General features: G+C 39.3%; 1 long non-coding RNA gene across 1 annotated transcript in view; it reads right to left on the reverse strand.

Annotated features, from left to right (window-relative positions):
- Positions 1 to 8,177: 8,177 nt before the first annotated feature.
- The window catches only part of LOC309970110, a 384,073-nt gene continuing 371,545 nt past the window's right edge, over positions 8,178 to 20,705 (reverse strand). Inside the window, exon 2 of the long non-coding RNA XR_014326669.1 lies at positions 8,178 to 8,295. This is a non-coding gene — a long non-coding RNA (uncharacterized lncRNA). The remainder of the gene's footprint in view (positions 8,296 to 20,705) is intronic.

The following is a 20,705-nucleotide window of genomic DNA, read 5'->3' on the forward strand; positions in this document are numbered from 1 at the left end:
TTTTCCTCATATTTTCAATTTTCAACTTGTGTTGACCTTTGTTTTTCATTAATATTCTTGCCTTTTCTTTTTGATTTGTAGAAGATCTTTAAATTTTCACATGCTATTCTCATGTCAAATTTGGACATGGAAATGCAGGCATACCTTAAAGACATTGTGTGTTCAGTTCTAGACCACTGCAGAAAAGCTACTTTTGCCATAAAGAGAGTAACACAAATTTTTTTTGGTTTCCCAGTGCATATAAAAGTTATGTTTACACTATACTGTAGTTTACCAAGTGTGCAATGACATTATGTTTAAAAACAATGTACATGGGCTTCCCTGGTGGAGCAGTGGTTGAAAGTCCGCCTGCCGATGCAGGGGACACGGGTTCGTGCCCCGGTCCGGGAAGACCCCACATGCCACAGAGCAGCTGGGCCCGTGAGCCATGGCCACTGAGCCTGTGTGTCTGGAGCCTGTGCTCTGCAATGGGAGAGGCCACAACAGTGAGAGGCCCATGTACCGCAAAAAAAAAAAATGTACATACCATAATTAAAAAACACTTTATTGCTAAAGGATGCTCACCATCATCTGAGCCTTCAGTTAGTCTTAACCTTTATGCTAATTGAAGGTCTTACTTCAATGTTTATGGCCGCTGACTGATCAGGATACTGGTTGCTAAAAGTTGGGGTGGCTGTGACACTTTCTTTTAATAAGACATCAGTGAAGTTTTTCACATCAATCGACTCTTCCTTTAATCAATGATATTTCCATAGCATGTACTGCTGTTCAATAACATTTTACTCACAGTAGAACTTCTTTCATAACTGGAGTCAGTTTTCTCAAAACCTGCCACTGCTTTATCAACTAAGTTTATATAATATTCTAAATGCTTTGTTGTCATTTCAACAATCTTCCCAGCATCTTCACCAATGATAGATTCCATCTCAAGAAACCACTTTCTTTGTTCATAAGAAGCAACTTTTCATCCTTCAATTTGTATCATTAGATTGTAGCAATTCAGTCAGATCTTCATGCTCCAATTATAATTCTAGTTTTTTGCTATTTTCACTACAACTGTAGCTACGTCCTCCACTGAAGTCTTGAATCATAGCAAGTCATCCATGAGAATTGGAATCAAATTTTACCAAACTCTTTTTAATATTGCTATTTTGACCCTTCCCGTGATCACAAATGTTATTAATGACATCTAGAATAGTGAATCATTTTCAGAAAGTTTTCAATTGACTTTTCCCAGATCCATCAGAAGAATCACTATCTATGGCAACTATACCTTTATGAAATATATATCTCTTAAAAAATAAGGCTTGAAAATTAAAATCACTTCTTGATCTATGGGCTGTAAAATGCATGTCATGTTAGCAGGGATGACAACTTTAATCTCATGGTACATCTTCAGTAGAGCTCTTGGATGCATTGTCAATGAGCAGTAATATTTTGAAAACAATCTTTGTTTCTGAGCAGTAGGTCTCAACAGTGGGCTTAAAATGTTCAGTAAACCATGTTGTAAACAGATGTGCTGTTATCTATTGTTTGTTGTTCCATTTATAGCGTAGACGCAAAATATATTTAGCATAATTCTTAAGGGCCTTAGGATTTTCAGAATGGTAAATAAGCATTAGTTTCAAGTTAAAGTCACCAGCTGCATTAGCCCCTAACAGGAGAGTCAGCCTGTACTTTGAAGCTTTGAAGCCAGGCATTGACTTCTACTCTCTAGCTATGAAAGTCCTAGATGGTATCTCCTTCCAACAGAAACTGTTTAATTTACATTGACCATATGTTGTCTAGTGTAGCCACTTTCATTAATTATTTTAGCCAAATATTCTGAATAATTTGCTGCAGCTTCTACATCAGCACATGCTGCTTCTCCTTGCACTTTTATTCTGAGGAGTTGGATTCTTTCTTTAAATTTTATGAACCAACTTCTGCTAACTTCAAACTTTTTTCTGCAGCTTCCTCACTCTCTCAACTTTCATAGACTTGAAGAGAGTTAGGATCTTGCTCTATATTAGGCTTTGGCTTAAGAGATTGTTGTGGTTGGTTTGATCTATTTGGGCCACTAAAACATTCTCCATATCAGCAATAAAGTTATTTTTCCTCCTGATCATTCATGTATCCACTGGAGTAGCACTTTTAATTTCCTTCAAGAACTTTTCCTTTGCATTCAAAATTTGGCCAACTGTTTAGCATAAGAAGCCTAGTTTTCACCCTATCTCAGTTTTTGACATGCCTTCCTCACTAAGCTTAATCTTTTGATTTAAAATGAGAGATACGTGACTCTTCCTTTCACTTGAACACTTAGAGATTATTGAAGGGTTATTAATTGACCTAATTTTTTACTGTTGTGTTTCAGGGAACAGGCAGACCCGAGGAGAGGGAGATAGATGTGGGAAGAGCAAGTTGGTGGAGTAGTCAGAACACACAAAACATTTATTGCTTGCCATCATATATGAGCGTGGTTTGTGGCACCCAAAAATAATTACAATAGTAACATCAAAAATCACTGATGGAGGAGCTTCAAGGTGGTGGAAGAGTAAGATGCAGAGATCATCTTCCTCCCCACAAATATATCAGAAATACATCTACATGAAGAACAACTCCTACAGAACACCTACTGAATGCTGGCAGAAGACCTCAGACCTCCCAAAATACAAGAAACTCCACACATACCTGGGTAGGGCAAAAGAAAAATGAAAAAACAGAGACAAAGCATAGGGACAGGACCTGCACCAGTGGGAGGGAGCTATGAAGGAGGAAAGATTTCCACACACTAGGAAGCCCCATCATGGGTGTAGACAGCTGGCGGTGGAGGGGGGTAGCTTCAGAGCCACGGAGGGGAGCACAGCAACGCGGGTGTGGAGGGCAAAGCGGAGAGATTCCTGCACAGAGTGTCAGTGCCAACCAGCACTCACCAGCCCGAGAGGCTTCTCTGCTAACCCACTGGGGCGGGCAGTGGCTGGCAGCTGAGGCTCCAGCTTCGGAGGTCAGATCCTAGGGAGAGGACTGGGGTTGACTGCATGAACACAGCCTGAAGGGGGCTACTGCACCACAGCTAGCCAGGAGGGAGTCTGGGAAAAAGTCTGGAGCTGCCTAAGAGACAAGAGACTTTTTCTTGCCTCTTTGTTTTCTGGTGCGCAAGGAGAGGGGATTAAGTGCACCACTTAAAGGAGCTCCAGAGGCAGGCATGAGCCACGGCTATCAGTGCAGACCCAAGAGACGGGCATGAGACACTAAGGCTGCTGCTGCAACCACCAAGAAGCCTGTGTGCAAGCACAGGTCACCATCCACACCTCCCCTCTCAGGAACCTGTGCAGCCTGCCACTGCCAGCGTCCCGTGATCCAGGGACAACTTCCCCAAGAGAATGCACAGCATGCCTCAGGCTGGTGCAATGTCATGCCGGCCTCTGCTGCCGCAGGATCGCCCCACATCCATACCCCTCACTACCTCCAGCTGGAGTGAGCCAGAGCCCCCGAATCAGCTACTCCTTTAACCCTGTCCTATCTGAGTGAAGAACAGACGCCCTCAGGTGACCTACACTCAGAGGTGGGTCCAAATCCAAAGTTGAACACTGGGAACTGTGCGAACAAAGACGAGAAAAAGAAATTTCTCCCAACAGCTTCAGGAGTAGTGGATTAAATCTGCACAATTAACTTGATATACCCTGCATCTGTGGAATACCTGAATAGACAACAAATCAGCCCAAATTGAGGCGGTGGACTTTGGGAACAACTATATATATATATATATAATTTTCCCTTTTTCTCTTTTTGTGAGTGTGTATGTGTATGCTTCTGTGTGTGATTTTGTCTGTATAGCTCTGTTTTTACCATTTGTCCTAGGGTTCTCTCTGTCTTTTTTTTTAATTACATAATTTTTTTCTTAATTATATTATATTTTAATAACTTTATTTTATTTTACTTTATTTTATTTTATCTTCTTCTTTCTTTTTTTCTCCCTTTTATTTGGAGCTGTGGTACTTGGTGCTCCAGCCAGGTGTCAAGGCTGTGCCACTGAGGTGGGAAAGCCAAGTTCAGGACATTGGTCCACAAGACACCTCCCAGCTCCATGTAATATCAAATGGTGAATATCTCCCAGAGATCTTCATCTCAACGCCAAGCCCCAGCTCCACTCAATGACCAGAAAGCTACAGTGCAGGACACCTTATGCCAAACAACTAACAAGACAGGAACACAACCCCATCCATTAGCACAGAGGTTGCCTAAAATCATAATAAGGCCACACACCCCAAAACACATCACCAGACGTGGACCTGCCCACCAGAAAGACAATCCAGCCTCATCCACCAGAAAACACACACTACTTCCCTCCACCAGGAAGCCTACACAATACCCTGAGCCAACCTTAGCCACTGGGGACAGACACCAAAAACAATGGAAACTATGAACCTGTAGCATGCAAAAGGAGACCCCAAACACAGTAAGTTAAGCAAAATGAGAAAACAGAGAAACACACAAGGAGCAAGGAGCAAGAAACACACATAAAGGAGAAAGGCAAAAACCCACCAGACCTAACAAATGAAGACGAAAAGGCAATCTACCTGAAAAAGAATTCAGAATAATAGATAGTAAAGATGATCCAAAATATTGGAAATAGAATTGAGAAAATACAAGAAACGCTTAACAAGGACCTAGAGGAAATAAAGGAGCAAACAAAAAGAGATGAACAACACAACAAATGAAATTAAAAATTCTCTATAAGGGATCAATAGAAGAATAACTCAGGCAGAAGACCGGATAAGTGACCTAGAAGATAAATAGTGGAAATAACTAACACAGAGCAGAATAAAGAAAAAAGAATGAAAAGAATTGAGGACAATCTCAGAGACCTCTGGGACAACATTAAACACAAAAACATTTGAATTATAGGGGTACGAGAAGAAGAAGAGGAAAAGAAAGGGACTGAGAAAATATTTGAAGAGGTTATAGTTGAAAATTCCCCTAATATGGGAAAGGAAATAGTTAATCAAGTCCACGAAGCACAGAGAGTCCCATACAGGATAAATCCAAGGAGAAATATGCTAAGACACATATTAATCAAATTGTCAAAAATTAAATACAAAGAAAGCATATTAAAAGCAGCAAGGGAAAAACAACAAATAACACATAAGGGAATCCCCATAAGGTCAACAGCTGATCTTTCAGCAGAAACTCTGCAAGCCAGAAGGGAGTAGCAGGACATATTTAAAGTGATGAAGGAGAAAAACTTACAACCAAGATTACTCTAGCCAGCAAAGATCTCATTCAGATTTGATGGAGAAATTAAAAGCTTTACAAACAAGTAAAAGCTAAGAGTGTTCAGTACCACCAAACCAGCTTTACAACATATGCAAAAAGAATTTCTCTGGGCAGGAAACAACCAAGAGAAGGTAAAGACCGACAGTAATAAACCCAAAACAATTAAGAAAATGGGAATAGGAACATACGTATTGATAATTTCCTTAAATGTAAATGGATTAAATGCTTCAACCAAAAGACATAGACTGGTTGAATGGATACAAAAACAAGACCCGTATATATGCTGTCTACAAGAGACCCATGTCAGACCAAGGGAAACATACAAACTGAAGGTGAGTGGATGGAAAAAGATATTCCATGCAAATGGAAATCAAAAGAAAGTTGGAGTAGCAATTTTCATATCAGACAAAATAAACTTTAAAACAAAGACTACAACAAGAGACAAAGATGGACACTACATAATGACCAAGGAATCAATCCAAGAAGAAGATATAACAATTGTAAATATTTATGCATGCAACATAGGAGCACCTCAATACATAAGGCATATACTAACAGGCATAAAAGGGGAAATCGCTATAACACAATCATAGTAGGGGACTTAAACACCCCACTTTCACCAAAGGACAGATCATACAAAATGAAAATAAATAAAGAAACACAAGCTTTAAATGATAGATTAAACAACATGAACTTAATTGATATTTATAGGACATTCCATCCAAAAATAACAGAATACACATTCTTCTCAAGTGCTCATGGAATATTCTCCAGGATAGACCATATCTTGGGTCACAAATCAAGCCTTGGTAAATTTAAGAAAATTGAAATCATATCAAGTATCTTTTCCATCCACAATGCTATGAGACTAGATATCAATTACAGAAAAAATCTGTAAGAAATACAAACACATGGATGCTAAATAACGCACTTCTTAATAACGAAGACACCTCTGAAGAAATCAAAGAGGAAATCAAAAAATACCTAGACACAAATGACAATGAAAACAGAATGACCCAACCTATGGAATGCAGCAAAAATAGTTCTAACAGGGAAGTTTATACCTATACAACCCTACCATAAGAAACAAGAAACATCTCAAATAAACAACCTAAGCTTAAACCTAAAGCAATTAGAGAAAGAAGAATAAAAAACCCTAAAGATAGCAGGAGGAAAGAAGTCACAAAGATCAGATCAGAAATAAATGAAAAAGAAATGAAGGAAATGATAGCAAAGATCAATAAAACTAAAAGCTGGTTCTTTGAGAAGATAAACTAAATTGATAAACAATTAGCCAGACTTACCAACAAAAAAGGGAGAAGACACAAATCAATAGAATTAGAAATGAAAAAGGGGAAGTAACAACTGACACTGCAGAAATACAAAGGATCATGAGAGATTACTACAAGCAACTCTATGCCAATAAAATGGACAGCCTGGAAGAAATGGACAAATTCTTAGAAATGCACAACCTTCTGAGACTGAACCAGGAATAAATAGAAAATATGAACAGACCAATCACAAGCACTGAAATTGAAACTGTGATTAAAAATCTTATAACAAGAGAAGGGGAAGATGGCAGAAGAGTAAGATGTGGAGATCACCTTCCTCCCCACAGAAACACCAGAAATACATCTACACATGGACCAACTCCTACAGAACACCTACTGAAACCTGGCAGAAGACCTCGACCTCCCAAAAGGCAAGAAACCCCCCACGTACCTGGGTAGGACAAAAGAAAAAAGAAAAAACAGAGACAAAAGGATAGGGATGGGACCAGCACCAGTGGGAGGGAGCTGTGAAGGAGGAAAGGTTTCCACACAATAGGAAGCCCCTTTGTAGGCGCAGACTGTAGGTGGCAGACGGGGTAAACTTCGGAGCTGCGGAGGAGAGCACAGCAACAGGGGTGCGGAGGGCAAATTGGAGAAATTCCTGCACAGAGGATTGGTGCCGACTGGCACTCACCAGCCTGAGAGTGTTGTCTGCACACCCACTGGGATGGGCGGAGATGAGAGCTGAGGTTCAGGCTTCGGTCAGAATGCAGGGAGAGAACTGGGGTTGGTGGCGTGAACACAGCCTGCAGGGGGCTAGTGCACCACGGCTAGCCTGGAGGGAATCTGGGGAAAAGTCTGGACCTGCCGAAGACAAAGAGACTTTTTCTTCCCTCTGTTTCCTGGTGCGCGAGGAGAGGGTATTAAGAGTGCTGCTTAAAGGAGCTCCAGAAACGGGCGCAAGATGCGGCTAACAGCGCGGACCCCAGAGACGAGCATGAGACACTAAGGCTGCTGCTGCTGGCACCAAGAAGCCTGTGTGCGAGCACAGGTCACTATCCACACCTCCCTTCTGGGGAGCCTGTGCAGCCCGCCACCACCAGGGTACCGTGACAGAGGGACAACTTCCCCAGGTGAATGCACAGCACACCTTAGGCTGGTGAAACGTCCCACCGGCCTCTGCCACCGCAGGCTTGCTTCACACCCACACCACTCCCTCGGCCCAGAATGAGCAAGCCAGAGCCCCTGAGTCAGCTACTCCTTTAACTCCATCCTGTCTGAGTGAAGAACAGATGCCCTCCACTGACCTACATGCAGAGTTGGAGCCAAATCCAAATCTGAACACTGTGAGCTGCACGAAGAAAGAAGAGAAATGGAAATCTCTCCCAGCAGCCTCAGAAGCAGTGGATTAAAGGTCCACAATCAACTTTATGTACCCTGCATCTGTGGAATACATGAATAGACAACAAATCATACCAAATGGAAGAGGTGGACTTTGAGACCAAGATTTATTATTTTTTTCCCCTTTTCCTCTTTTTGTGAGTGTGTATGTTTATGCTTCTGTGTGAGATTTTGTCTGTATAGCTTTGCTTTCACCATTTGTCTTAGAGTTCTATTCTTCTGGTTTTTTTTCTTTTTCTTTTTAAAAAAAATAATTATTTTTTAATAACTTTATTTTATTTTATCTTACTTTATTTTATTTTATCCTCTTTCTTTCTTTCTTTCTTTCTTTCTTTCTTTCTTTCTTTCTTTCTTTCTTTCTTTCTTTCTTTCTACTTTTTCTCCCTTTTATTCTGAGCCGTGTGGATGAAAGGCTATTGGAGCTGCAGCCAGGAGTCAGTGCTGTGTCTCTGAGGTGGGAGAGACAACTTCAGGACATTGGTCCACAGGAGACCTCTCAGCTCCACACAATATAAAATGGCAAAAATCTCCCAGAGATCTCCATCTCAATACCAGCACCCAGCTTCACTCAACGAAAAGCAAGCTTCAGTGCTGGACACCCTATGCCAAACAACTAGCAAGACAGGAACACAAGCCCACCCATTAGCAGAGAGGCTGTCTAAAATCATAATAATTCCACAGACATCCCAAAAAAACACCACCAGATGTGGATCTGCCCACCAGAAAGAGAAGATCCAGCCTTATCCACCAGAACACAGGTACTAGTCCCATCCACCAGGAAGCCTATATAACCAACTTTAGCCACTGGGGACACACACCAAAATCAATGGGAACTAGGAATCTGCAGCCTGCAAAAAGGAGACCCCAAACACAGTAAGATAAGCAAAAAGAGAAGACAGAAAAACACACAGCAGATGAAGGAGCAAGATAAAAATGCACCAGACCTAACAAATGAAGAGGAAATAGGCAGACTATCTGAAAAAGAATTCAAAATAATGATCCAACATCTTGGAAATAGAAAAGAGAAAATGTAAGAAACATTTAACAAGGACCTAGAAGAACTAAAGATTTAAAAGCAATGATGAACAACACAATAAATGAAATTAAAAATACTCTAAATGGGATCAAAAGCAGAATAACTGAGGTAGAAGTATGGATAAGAGACCTGGAAGATAAAATAGTGGAAATAACTACTGAAGAGCAGAATAAAGAAAAAAAAGAATGAAAAGAACTGAGGACAGTTTCAGAGACATTGGGGACAACATTAAACATGCCAACATTCGAATTGTAGGGGTTCCAGAAGAAGAAGAGAAAAAGAAAGGCACTGAGAAACTATTTGAAGAGATTATAGTTGAAAATTTCCCTAATATGGGAAAGAAAATAGTTAATCAAGTCCAGGAAGCACAGAGAGTCCCACAAAGGATAAATCCAAGGAGAAAAAGACCAAGACGTATGTTAATCAAACTGTCAAAAATTAAATACAAAGAAAACATATTAAAAGCAGGAAGGGGAAAACAACAAATAACACACAAGGGAATCCCCATAAGGTTAACAGCTGACCTTTCAGCAGAAACTCTGCAAGCCAGAAGGGACTGGCAGGACATATTTAAAGTGATGAAGGAGAAAAACCTACAACCAAGATTACTCTACCCCAAAAAGATCTCATTCAGATTTGATGGAGAAATTAAAACCTTTACAGACAAGCAAAAGGGGACAGAGTTCAGCACCACAAAACCAGCTTTAAAACAAACGCTAAAGGAACTTCTCTAGGAAAGAAACACAACAGAAAGAAAAAAAGTACAATAACAAACCCCCAAAAATTAAGAAAATGGGAATAGGAACATACATATTGATAATTACCTTAAATGTAAATGGATTAAATGCTCCCACCAAAAGACACAGACTGGCTGAATGAATACAAACACAAGACCCATATATATGCTGTCTACAAGAGACCCACTTCAGACCTAGAGACACATACAGACTGAAAGTAAGGGGATGGAAAAAGATATTCCATGCAAATGGAAATCAAAAGAAAGTTGGAGTAGCAATTCTCATATCAGACAAAATAGACTTTAAAATAAAGACTATTAGAAGAGACAAAGAAGGACACTACATAATGATCAAGGGATAGATCCAAGAAGAAGATATAACAATTGTTAAATATTTATGCACCCAACATAGGAGAACCTCAATACATAAGGCAAATACTAACAACCATAAAAGGGGAAATCAATAGTAAGACACTCATAGTAGGGAACTTTAACACCCCACTTTCACCAATGGACAGATCATAGAAAATGAAAATAAATAAGGAAACACAAGCTTTAAATGATACATTAAACAACAAGGAATTAATTCATATTTATAGGACATTCCATCCAAAAACAACAGAATGCACATTTTTCTCAGTGCTCATGGAACATTCTCCAGGATAAATCATATCTTGCATCACAAATCAAACCTTGGTAAATTAAAGAAAATTGAAATTGTATCAAGTATCTTTTCCGACCACAACACTATGACACTAGATATCAATTACGGGAAAGATCTGTAAAAAATGCGAATGCATGGGAGCTAAACAATAGAATACTTAATAACGAAGTGATCGCTGAAGAAATCAAAGAGAAAATCAAAAAAATACCTAGAAACAAATGACAATGGAGACACACTGACCCAAAACCTATGGTATTCAGAAAAAGCAGTCATAAAAGGGAAGTTTATAGCAATACAATCCTACATTAAGGAACAGAAAACATCTCGAATAAACAACCTAACCTTAAACCTAAAGCAATTAGAGAAAGAAGAACAAAACCCCCCAAAGTTAGCAGAAGGAAAGAAGTCATAAAGATCAGATCAGAAATAAATGATAAAGAAATGAAGGAAATGATAGCAAAGATCAATAAAACTAAAAGCTGGTTCTTTGAGAAGATAAACAAAATTGATAAACCATTAGCCAGACTTACCAACAAAAAAGGGAGAAGACTCAAATCAGTAGCATTAGTAATAAAAAAGGGGAAGTAACAACTGACACGGCAGAAATACAAAGGATCATGAGAGATTACTACAAGCACCTCTATGCCAATAAAATGGACCTGGAGGAAATGGACAATTTCTTAGAAAAGCACAACCTTCTGAGACTAAACCAAGAAGAAATAGAAAATATGAACAGAGCAATAACAAGCACTGAAATTGAAACTGTGATTAAAAACCTCCCAACAAAAAAAAGCGCAGGACCAGATGGTTTCACAGGCGAATTCTGTCAAACACTTAGAGAAGAGCTAACACCCATCCTTCTCAAACTCTTCCAAAATATAGAAGAGGGAGTAATACTCCCCAATTCATTCTACAAGGCCAACGTCATCCTGATACCAAAACCAGACAAGAATGTCACAAAGAAAGAAAACTACACGCCAATATCACTGATGAACATAGATGCAAAAATCCTCAACAAAATACTAGCAAAGGGAATCCAACAGCACATTAAAAGGATCATACACCATGATAAGTGGGGTTTATCCCAGGAATGCAAGGATTCTTCAATATACACAAATCAATCAACGTGATACACCATATTAACAAATTGAAGGAGAAAAAACATATGATCGTCTCAATAGTTGCAGAAAAATCATTCGACAAATTCCACCCCCATTTATGATAAAAACCCTGCAGAAAGTAGGCATAGGGGGAACTTTCCTTGACACAATAAAGGCCATATATGACAAACCCACAGCCAACATCATCCTCAATGGTGAAAAATTGAAAGCATTTCCACTAAGATCAGGAACAAGACAAGGTTGCCCACTCCCTCCACTATTATTCAACATAGTTTTGGGAGTTTTAGCCACAGCAATCAGAGAAGAAAAGGAAATAGAAGGAATCCAAATCAGAAATGAAGAAGTAAAACTGTCACTGCTTGCAGATGACATGATACTATACATAGAGAATACTGAAGATGCTACCAGAAGAGTACTAGAGATAATCAATGAATTTGGTAAAGTAGCAGGATACAAAATTAATGCACGGAAATTTCTGGCATTCCTCTACACTAATGATGAAAAATCTGAAAGTGAAATCAAGAAAACACTCCCATTTACCATTGCAACAAATAGAATAAAATATTGAGGAATAAACCTACCTAAGGAGACAAAAGACCTGTATGCAGAAAATTATAAGACACTGATGAAAGAAATTAAAGATGATACAAATAGATGGAGAGATATACCATGTTCATGGATTAGAAGAATCAACATTGTGAAAATGACTCTACTACTCAAATCAATCTACAGATTCAATGCAATCCCTATGAAACTACCACTGGCATTTTTCACAGAACTAGAACAAAAAATGTCACAATTTGTATGGAAACACAAAGATCCCGAAATGCCAAAGCAATCTTGAGAACAACAAGCAGAGCTGGAGGAGTCAGGCTCCCTGACTTCAGACTATACTATAAAGCTATAGTAATCGGGACAGTGTGGTACTGGCACAAAAACAGAAAGATAGATCAATGGGACAGGATAGAAAGTGCAGAGATAAACCCATGCACCTATGGTAACCTTATCTTTGATAAAGGAGGCAGGGATGTGCAGTGGAGAAAGGACAGCCTCTTCAATACGTGGTGCTAGGAAAACTGGACACGTACATTTAAAAGTATGAGATTAGATCACTGCCTAACACCATACACAAAAATAAGCTCGGGCATCCTTGGAGTGCAGTGGTTGAGAGTCTGCCTGCCAATGCAGGGGACACAGTTTCGTGCCCCAGTCTGGGGAGATCCCACATGCCACGGAGAAGCTGAGCTCGTGAGCCATGGCTGCTGAACCTGTGTGTCTGCAGCCTGTGCTCCACAACAGGAGAGGCCACAACAGTGAGAGGCTCATGTACCACACACACACAAAAAAAGCTCAAAATGGATTAAAGACCTAAATGTAAGGCAGGAAACAATCAAAGTCTCAGAGGAAATCATAAGAAGAACACTCTGTGACATAAATCACAGCAAGATCCTTTTTGATCCACCTCCTAGAGAAATGGAAATAAAACAAAAATAAACAAATTTGACCGAAGGAAACTTCAAAGCTTTTACACAGCAAAGGAAACCGTAAATAAGACCAAAAGACAACCCTCAGAATGGGAGATAATATTTGCAAATGAAGCAACTGACAAAGGATTAATCTCCAAAATTTATAAGCAGCTCATGCAGCTCAATTAAAAAAAAAAAATCCAAAAATGGGCAGAAGACCTAAGTAGACATTTCTCCAAAGAAGATATACAGACTGCCAACAAACACATGAAAGAATGCACAACATCATTAATCATTAGAGAAATGCAAATCAAAACTAGTATGAGATATCATCTCACACCAGTCATAATGGCCATCAACAAAAAATCTAGAAATAGTAAATGCTGGAGAGGGTGTGCAGAAAAGGGAACAGTCTTGCACTGCTGGTGGGAATGTGAATTGCTACAACCACTATGGAAAACAGTATGGAGGATCCTTTAAAAACTACAAATAGAAAATACCATACACCTAGCAATCTCACTACTGGGCATACACCCTGAGAAAACCATATTTCAAAAAGAGCAATGTAGCAAAATGTTCATTGCAGCTCTATATACAATAGCCTGGAAATGGAAACAACCTAAGTGTCTCTCATCTGATGAATGGATAAAGGAAAAGTGGCACATATATACAACGGAATATTACTCAGCCATAAAAAGAAATGAAATTGAGCTATTTGTAATGAAGTGGATAGACCTAGAGTCTGTCATACAGAGTGAAGGAAGTCAGAAAGAGAGAAATACCATATGCTAACACATATATATGTAATTTAAGAAAAAAAAATGTCATGAAGAACCTATGGGTAAGACAGGAATAAAAACACAGACCTACTAGAGAATGGACTTGAGGATATGGGGAATGGGAAGGGTAAGCTGTGACAAAGTAAGAGAGTGGCATAGACATATATACACTATCAAACATAAAATAGATAGCTAGTGGGAAGCAGCTGCATAGCACAGGGAGATCAGCTCGCTGTTTTGTGACCACTTAGAGTGGTTGGATTGTGAGGGTTGGAGGGAGGGAGATGCAAGAGAGAAGAGATATGGGAACATATGTATATGTATAACTGATTCACTTTGTTTTAAAGCAGAAACTAACACAGCATTGTAAAGCAATTATACACCAATAAACATGTAAAAAATAGAATAAAATGTGCTAGGAAAAAAAAAATTCAAACAAACAAAAGCCCAGGACCAAATGGCTTCACAGAATTCTGTCAAATATTTAGAGAAGAGCTAACACCTATCCTTCTCAAACTCTTCCAAAATATAGCAGAGAGAGGAACACTCCCAAATTCATTCTACGAGGCCACCATCGTTCTGATACCAAAAGCAGACAATGATGTCACAAAGAAAGTAAATTACAGGCCAATATCACTGAAGAACATTGATGCAAAAGTCCTCAACAAAATACTAGCAAACAGAATCCAACAGCACATTAAAAGGATCATACATTACAATCAAGTGGGGTTTATCCCAGGAATGCAAGGATTCTTCAATATACACAAATCAATCAACATGATACACCATAATAACAAACTGAAGGAGAATAAACATATGATCATCTCAATAGATGCAGAGAAAACTTTCGACAAAATTCAACACCCATTTATGATAAAAACCCTGCAGAACGTAGGCATAGAGGGAACTTTCCTTAACATAATAAAGGCCATATATGAGAAACCCACAGCCAACATCATCCTCAATGGTGAAAAGCTGAAAACATTTCCTCTAAGATCAGGAACAAGACAAGATTGCCCACTCTCTCCACTATTATTCAACAAAGTTTTGGAAATTTTAGCCACAGCAATCAGAGAAGAAAAAGAAATAAAAGGAATCCAAATTGGAAAAGAAGAAGTAAAGCTGTCACTGTTTGCAGATGACATGATATTATACTCAGAGAATCCTAAAGATGCTACCAGAAAACTACCAGCGCTAATCAATGAATTTTGTAAAGTAGCAGGATACAAAATTAATGCACATTCTTCTACATTCCTCTACACTTGCATTCCTCTACACTAATGGTGAAAAATCTGAAAGTGAAATCAAGAAAAGACTCCTATTTACCACTGCAACAAAAAGAATAAAATATCTAGGAATAAACCTACTCAAGGAAACAAAAGACCTGTATGCAGAAAATTATAAGACACTGATGAAAGAAATTAAAGATAATACAAACAGATGGAAAGATATACCATGTTCTTGGCTTGGAAGAGTCAACATTGTGAAAATGACTCTACTACCCAAAGCAATCAACAGATTCAATGTAATCCCTATCAAACTACCACTTGCATTTTTCACAGAACTAGAACAAAAAATTTCACAATTTGTATGGAAACATAAAAGACCCCAAATAGCCAAAGCAATCTTGAGAAAGAAGAAGGGAGCTGGAGGAAGCAGGCTCCCTGACATCAGACTATACTACAAAACTACAAGAATCAAGACAGTATGGGCTTCCAGGAATATGGTGGAAGAGTAGGATGTGGAGATTGCCTTCCTCCCCACAGATACAGCAGAAATATATCTACATGTAGAACAACTCTTACAAAACACCTATTGAACTTTGGCTGAAGACCTCAGACCTCCCAAAAGCCAAGAAACACCCCACGTACTTAGGTAGGGTAAAAGAAAAAAGAATAAACAGAGACAAAAGGATAGGGATGGGACCTGTATCAGTGGGAGGGAGCTGTGAAGGAGGAAAGGTTTCCACACACTGGGAAGCCCCTTCGTGGGCAGAGACTGCAGGTGGCAGAGAGGGAAAGCTTCAGAGCCATGGAGGAGAGCACAGCAACAGGGGTGCGGGGGGCAAAGTGGAGAGATACCCACACAGAGGATTGGTGCCGACCAGCACTCACCAGCCCGAGAGGATTGTCTGCTCCCCCGCCGGGGCGGGCGGGGCTGGGAGCTGAGGCTTGGGCTTCGGTCAGAGTGCAGGGAGAGGACTGACGTTGGCAGCATGAACACAGCCTGCAGGGGGTTAGTGCACCACGGCTAGCCAGGAGGGAGTCCAGGGAAATGTCTGGACCTGCTGAAGAGGCAAGATAATTTTTCTTCCCTCTTTGTTTCCTGGTGCGTGAGGAGAGGGGATTAAGTACACTGCTTAAAGGAGCTCCAGAGACAGGCGTGAGTCGCGGCTCAAAGCGCGGACCCCAGAGACAGGCATGAGATGCTAAGGCTGCTTTTGCCACCACAAGAAGCCTGTGTGGGAACACAGGTCACTATCCACACCCCCCTTCTGGGGAGCCTGTGCAGCCCGCCACTGCCAGGGTCCCGGGATCCAGGGACAACTTCCCCGGGAGAACGCATGACACACCTCAGGCTGGTTCAATTGACGCTGGCCTCCACCGCTCCGTGTCACTCCCTTCCCCTGGCCTGAGTGAGACAGAGACCCCGAATCAGTGGCTCCTCTAATCCCATTGTGTCTGAGCAAAGAACAGACGCCCTCCGGTGACCTACATGCAGAGGCAGGGCCAAGTCCAAAGCTGAGCCCCTGGGAGCTGTGAGAACAAAGAAGAGAAATGGAAATCTCTCCCAGCAGCCTCAGAAGCAGTGGATTAAAGCTCCACAATCAACTTGATGTACCCTGCATCTGTGGAATACATGAATAGACAAAAAATCATCCCAAATTAAGGAGGTGGACTTTGAGAGCAAGATTTATGATTTTTTCCCCTTTTCCTCTTTTTGTGAGTGTGTATGTGTATGCTTCTGTGTGTGACTTTGTCTGTATAGCTTTGTTTCCACCATTTGTCCGTGGGTTCTATCCGTCCATTTTTTTTCTTAAGAATTACTTTTTATTTTAATAACATTATTTTATTTTACTTTATCTTCATTATTTTTTTCCTTACTTCCCTCCTTTAGACAACGAATCATCCCAAATTGAGGAGGTGGATTTTGAGAGCAAGATTTTTCATTTTTTCCCCTTTTCCTCTTTTTGTGAGTGTGTATATGTATGCTTCTGTGTGAGATTTTGTATGTATAGCTTTGCTTCCACCATTGTCCTAGAGTCCTATCCATCCTTTTTTTTTCCCCTCTTAATAATAATAATTTTATTTGAATAACTTTATTATATCTTACTTTATTTTATTTTACTTTATCTTCTTTCTTTTTTTCCTTCCTTCCCTCCTTCCTTCCTTCCTTCCTTCCTCCCTCTCTCCCTCCCTCCATCCCTCCTTTCTTTCTACTTCTACTAAATCTTTCTTTCTACTTTTTCTCCCTTTTATTCTAAGCCATGTGAATGAAACACTCTTCGTGCTGCAGCCAGGAATCAGTGCTGTGCCTCTGAGGAGGGAGAGCCAAATTCAGGACACTGGTCTACAAGAGACCTCCCAGCTCTACATAATATAAAATGGCGAAAATCTCCCAGAGATCTTGATCTCAACAGCAGCACCCAGCTTCACTTAACGACCAGCAGGCTACTGTGCTGGACATCCTGTGCCAAACAACTAGCAAGACAGGAACACAACCCCACCCATTAGCAGAGATACTGCCTAAAATCATAATAAGTCCACAGACACCCCAAAACACACCACCAGGCATGGACATGTCCACTAGAAACACAGGATCCAGCCTCATCCACAACAAAAAAGGCACTAGTCCCCTCCACCAGGAAGCCTACATAACCCACTGAACCAACATTAGCCACTGTGGAGAGACAGAAAAACAATGGGAACTACAAACGTGCAGCCTGCAATAAGGAGACCCCAAACACAGTAATATAAGCAAAATGAGAAGACAGAAAAACACACAGCAGATGAAGGAGCAAGATAATAAGCCACCAGACCTAACAAATGAAGAGGAAATAAGCAGTCTACCTGAAAAAGAATTCACAATAATGATAGTAAAGATGATCCAAAACCTTGGAAATAGAAGAGAGAAAATGCGAAACATTTAACAAGCACCTAAAAGAACTGATGATGAAACAAACAATGATGAATAACACAATAAATGAAATTAAATATACTCTACATGGGATCAATAGCAGAATAACTGAGGCAGAAGAATGGATAAGTGACCTGGAAGATAAAATAGTGGAAATAACTACTGAAGAGCAGAATAAAGTAAAAAGAATGAAAAGAACTGAAGACAGTTTCAGAGACATTGGGGACAACATTAAACATGCCAACATTCGAATTGTAGGGGTTCCAGAAGAAGAAGAGAAAAAGAAAGGCACTGAGAAACTATTTGAAGAGATTATAGTTGAAAATTTCCCTAATATGGGAAAGAAAATAGTTAATCAAGTCCAGGAAGCACAGAGAGTCCCACAAAGGATAAATCCAAGGAGAAAAAGGCCAAGACACATGTTAATCAAACTGTCAAAAATTAAATACAAAGAAAACATATTAAAAGCAGGAAGGGGAAAACAACAAATAACACACAAGGGAATCCCCATAAGGTTAACAGCTGATCTTTCAGCAGAAACTCTGCAAGCCAGAAGGGACTGGCAGGACATATTTAAAGTGATGAAGGAGAAAAAACCCACAACCAAGATTACTCTACACAGCAAGGATCTCATTCAGATTTGATGGAGAAATTAAAATCTTTACAGACAAGCAAAAGCTGAGAGAGTTCAGCTCCACAAAACCAGCTCTACAACAAATTCTAAAGGAACTTCTCTAGGCAAGAAACACAAGAGAAGGAAAAGATCTACAATAACGAATCCAAAACAATTAAGAAAATGGGAATAAGGACATACATATCAATAATTACCTTAAATGTAAATTGACTAAATACTCTCACCAAAAGACACAGATTGGTTTAATGGATACAAACACAAGACCCATATATATGCTGTCTACAAGAGACCCACTTCAGACCTAGAGACACATACAGTCTGAAAGTAAGAGGATGAAAATAGATATTTCATGAAAATGTAAACCAAAAGAAAGCTGGAGTAACAATTATCATATCAGACAAAATAGACTTAAAAATAAAGACTATTAGAAGAGACAAAGAAGGACACTACATAATGATCAAGGGATCGATCCAAGAAGATATAACAATTGTAAGTATTTATGCACCCAACATAGGAGCACCTCAATACATAAGGCAAATACTAACAGGCATAGAAGGGGAAATCAACAGTAATACATTCATAGTAGGGGACTTAAACACCCCACTTTCACCAATGGACAGATCATCCAAAATGAAAATAAATAAGGAAACACAAGCTTTAAATGCTATATTAAACAAGATGGAATTAATTGATATTTATAGAACATTCCATCCGAAAACAACATAATACACATTTTTCTCAAGTGCTCATGGAACATTCTCCAGGATAGATCATATCTTGGGTCAAAAAACAAGCTTGGTAAATTTAAGAAAATTGAAATTGCATCAAGTATCTTTTCCAACAACAACACTATGAGACTCGATACCAATTACAGGAAAAGTTCTACAAAAAATACAAAAACATGGAGTCTAAACAATACAATATTTAATAACAAAGTGATCACTGAAGAAGTCAAAGAGGAAATCAAAAAATACCTAGAAACAAATGACAATGGAGACATGGCGACCCAAAATCTATGGGATACAGCAAAAGCAGTTCTAAGAGGGAAGTTTATAGCAATACAATCCTACCTTAAGAAACAGGAAACATCTCAAGTAAACAACCTAATCCTGCACCTAAAGCATTAGAGAAAGAAGAACAGGAAAACCCCAAAGTTAGCAGAAGGAAAGAAATCATAAAAATCAGATCAGAAATAAAAGAAAAAGAAATGAAGGAAATGATAACAAAGATCAATAAAACTAAAAGCTGGTTTTTTGAGAAAATAAACAAAATTGATAAACAATTAGCAAGACTCATCAAGAAAAAAAGGGAGAATACTCAAATCAATAGAATTAGAAATGAAAAAGGAGAAGTAACAACTGACACTGCAGAAATACAAAAGATCATGAGAGATTACTACAAGCACCTCTATGCCAATAAAATAAACAACCTGAAAGAAGTGGGCAAATTCTTAGAAATGCACAACTGCCAAGACTGAATCAGGAAGAAATAGAAAATATGAACAGACCAATCACAAGCACTGAAATTGAAACTGTGAGTAAAAATCTTCCAACAAACAAAAGCCCAGGACCAGATGGCTTCCCAGGCAAATTCTATCAAAACATTTAGGGAAGAGCTAACACCTATCCTTCTCAAACTCTTCCAAAATATAGCAGAAGGAGGAACACTTCCAAACTCATTCTACGAGACCATAATCACCCTGATACCAAAACCAGACAAGAATGTCACAAAGAAAGAAAACTACACACCAATATCGCTGATAAACATAGATGCAAAAATCCTCAACAAAATACTAGCAAAGAGAATCCAACAGCACATTAAACGGATCATACAACATGATTAAGTGGGGTTTATTCCAGGAATGCAAGTTTTCTTCAATATACACAAATCAAACAACGTGATACACCATATTAACATATTGAAGGAGAAAAACATATGATCATCTCAATAGAGGCAGAGAAAGCTTTTGACAAAATTCAACACCGATTTATGATAAAAACCCTGCAGAAAGTAGGCATAGAGGGAACTTTCCTCAACATAATAAAGGTCATATATGACAAACCCACAGCCAGCATAGTCCTCAATGGTGAAAAACTGAAAGCATTTCCACTAAGATCAGGAACAAGACGAGGTTTCCCACTCTCACCACTATTATTCAACATAGTTTTGGGAGTATTAGCCACAGCAATCAGAGAAGAAAAGGA

The sequence above is a fragment of the Leucopleurus acutus genome (assembly GCF_964270905.1).
Source record: "Leucopleurus acutus genome assembly, chromosome: 12".
NCBI classification, from domain to species: Eukaryota; Metazoa; Chordata; class Mammalia; order Artiodactyla; family Delphinidae; genus Leucopleurus; species Leucopleurus acutus.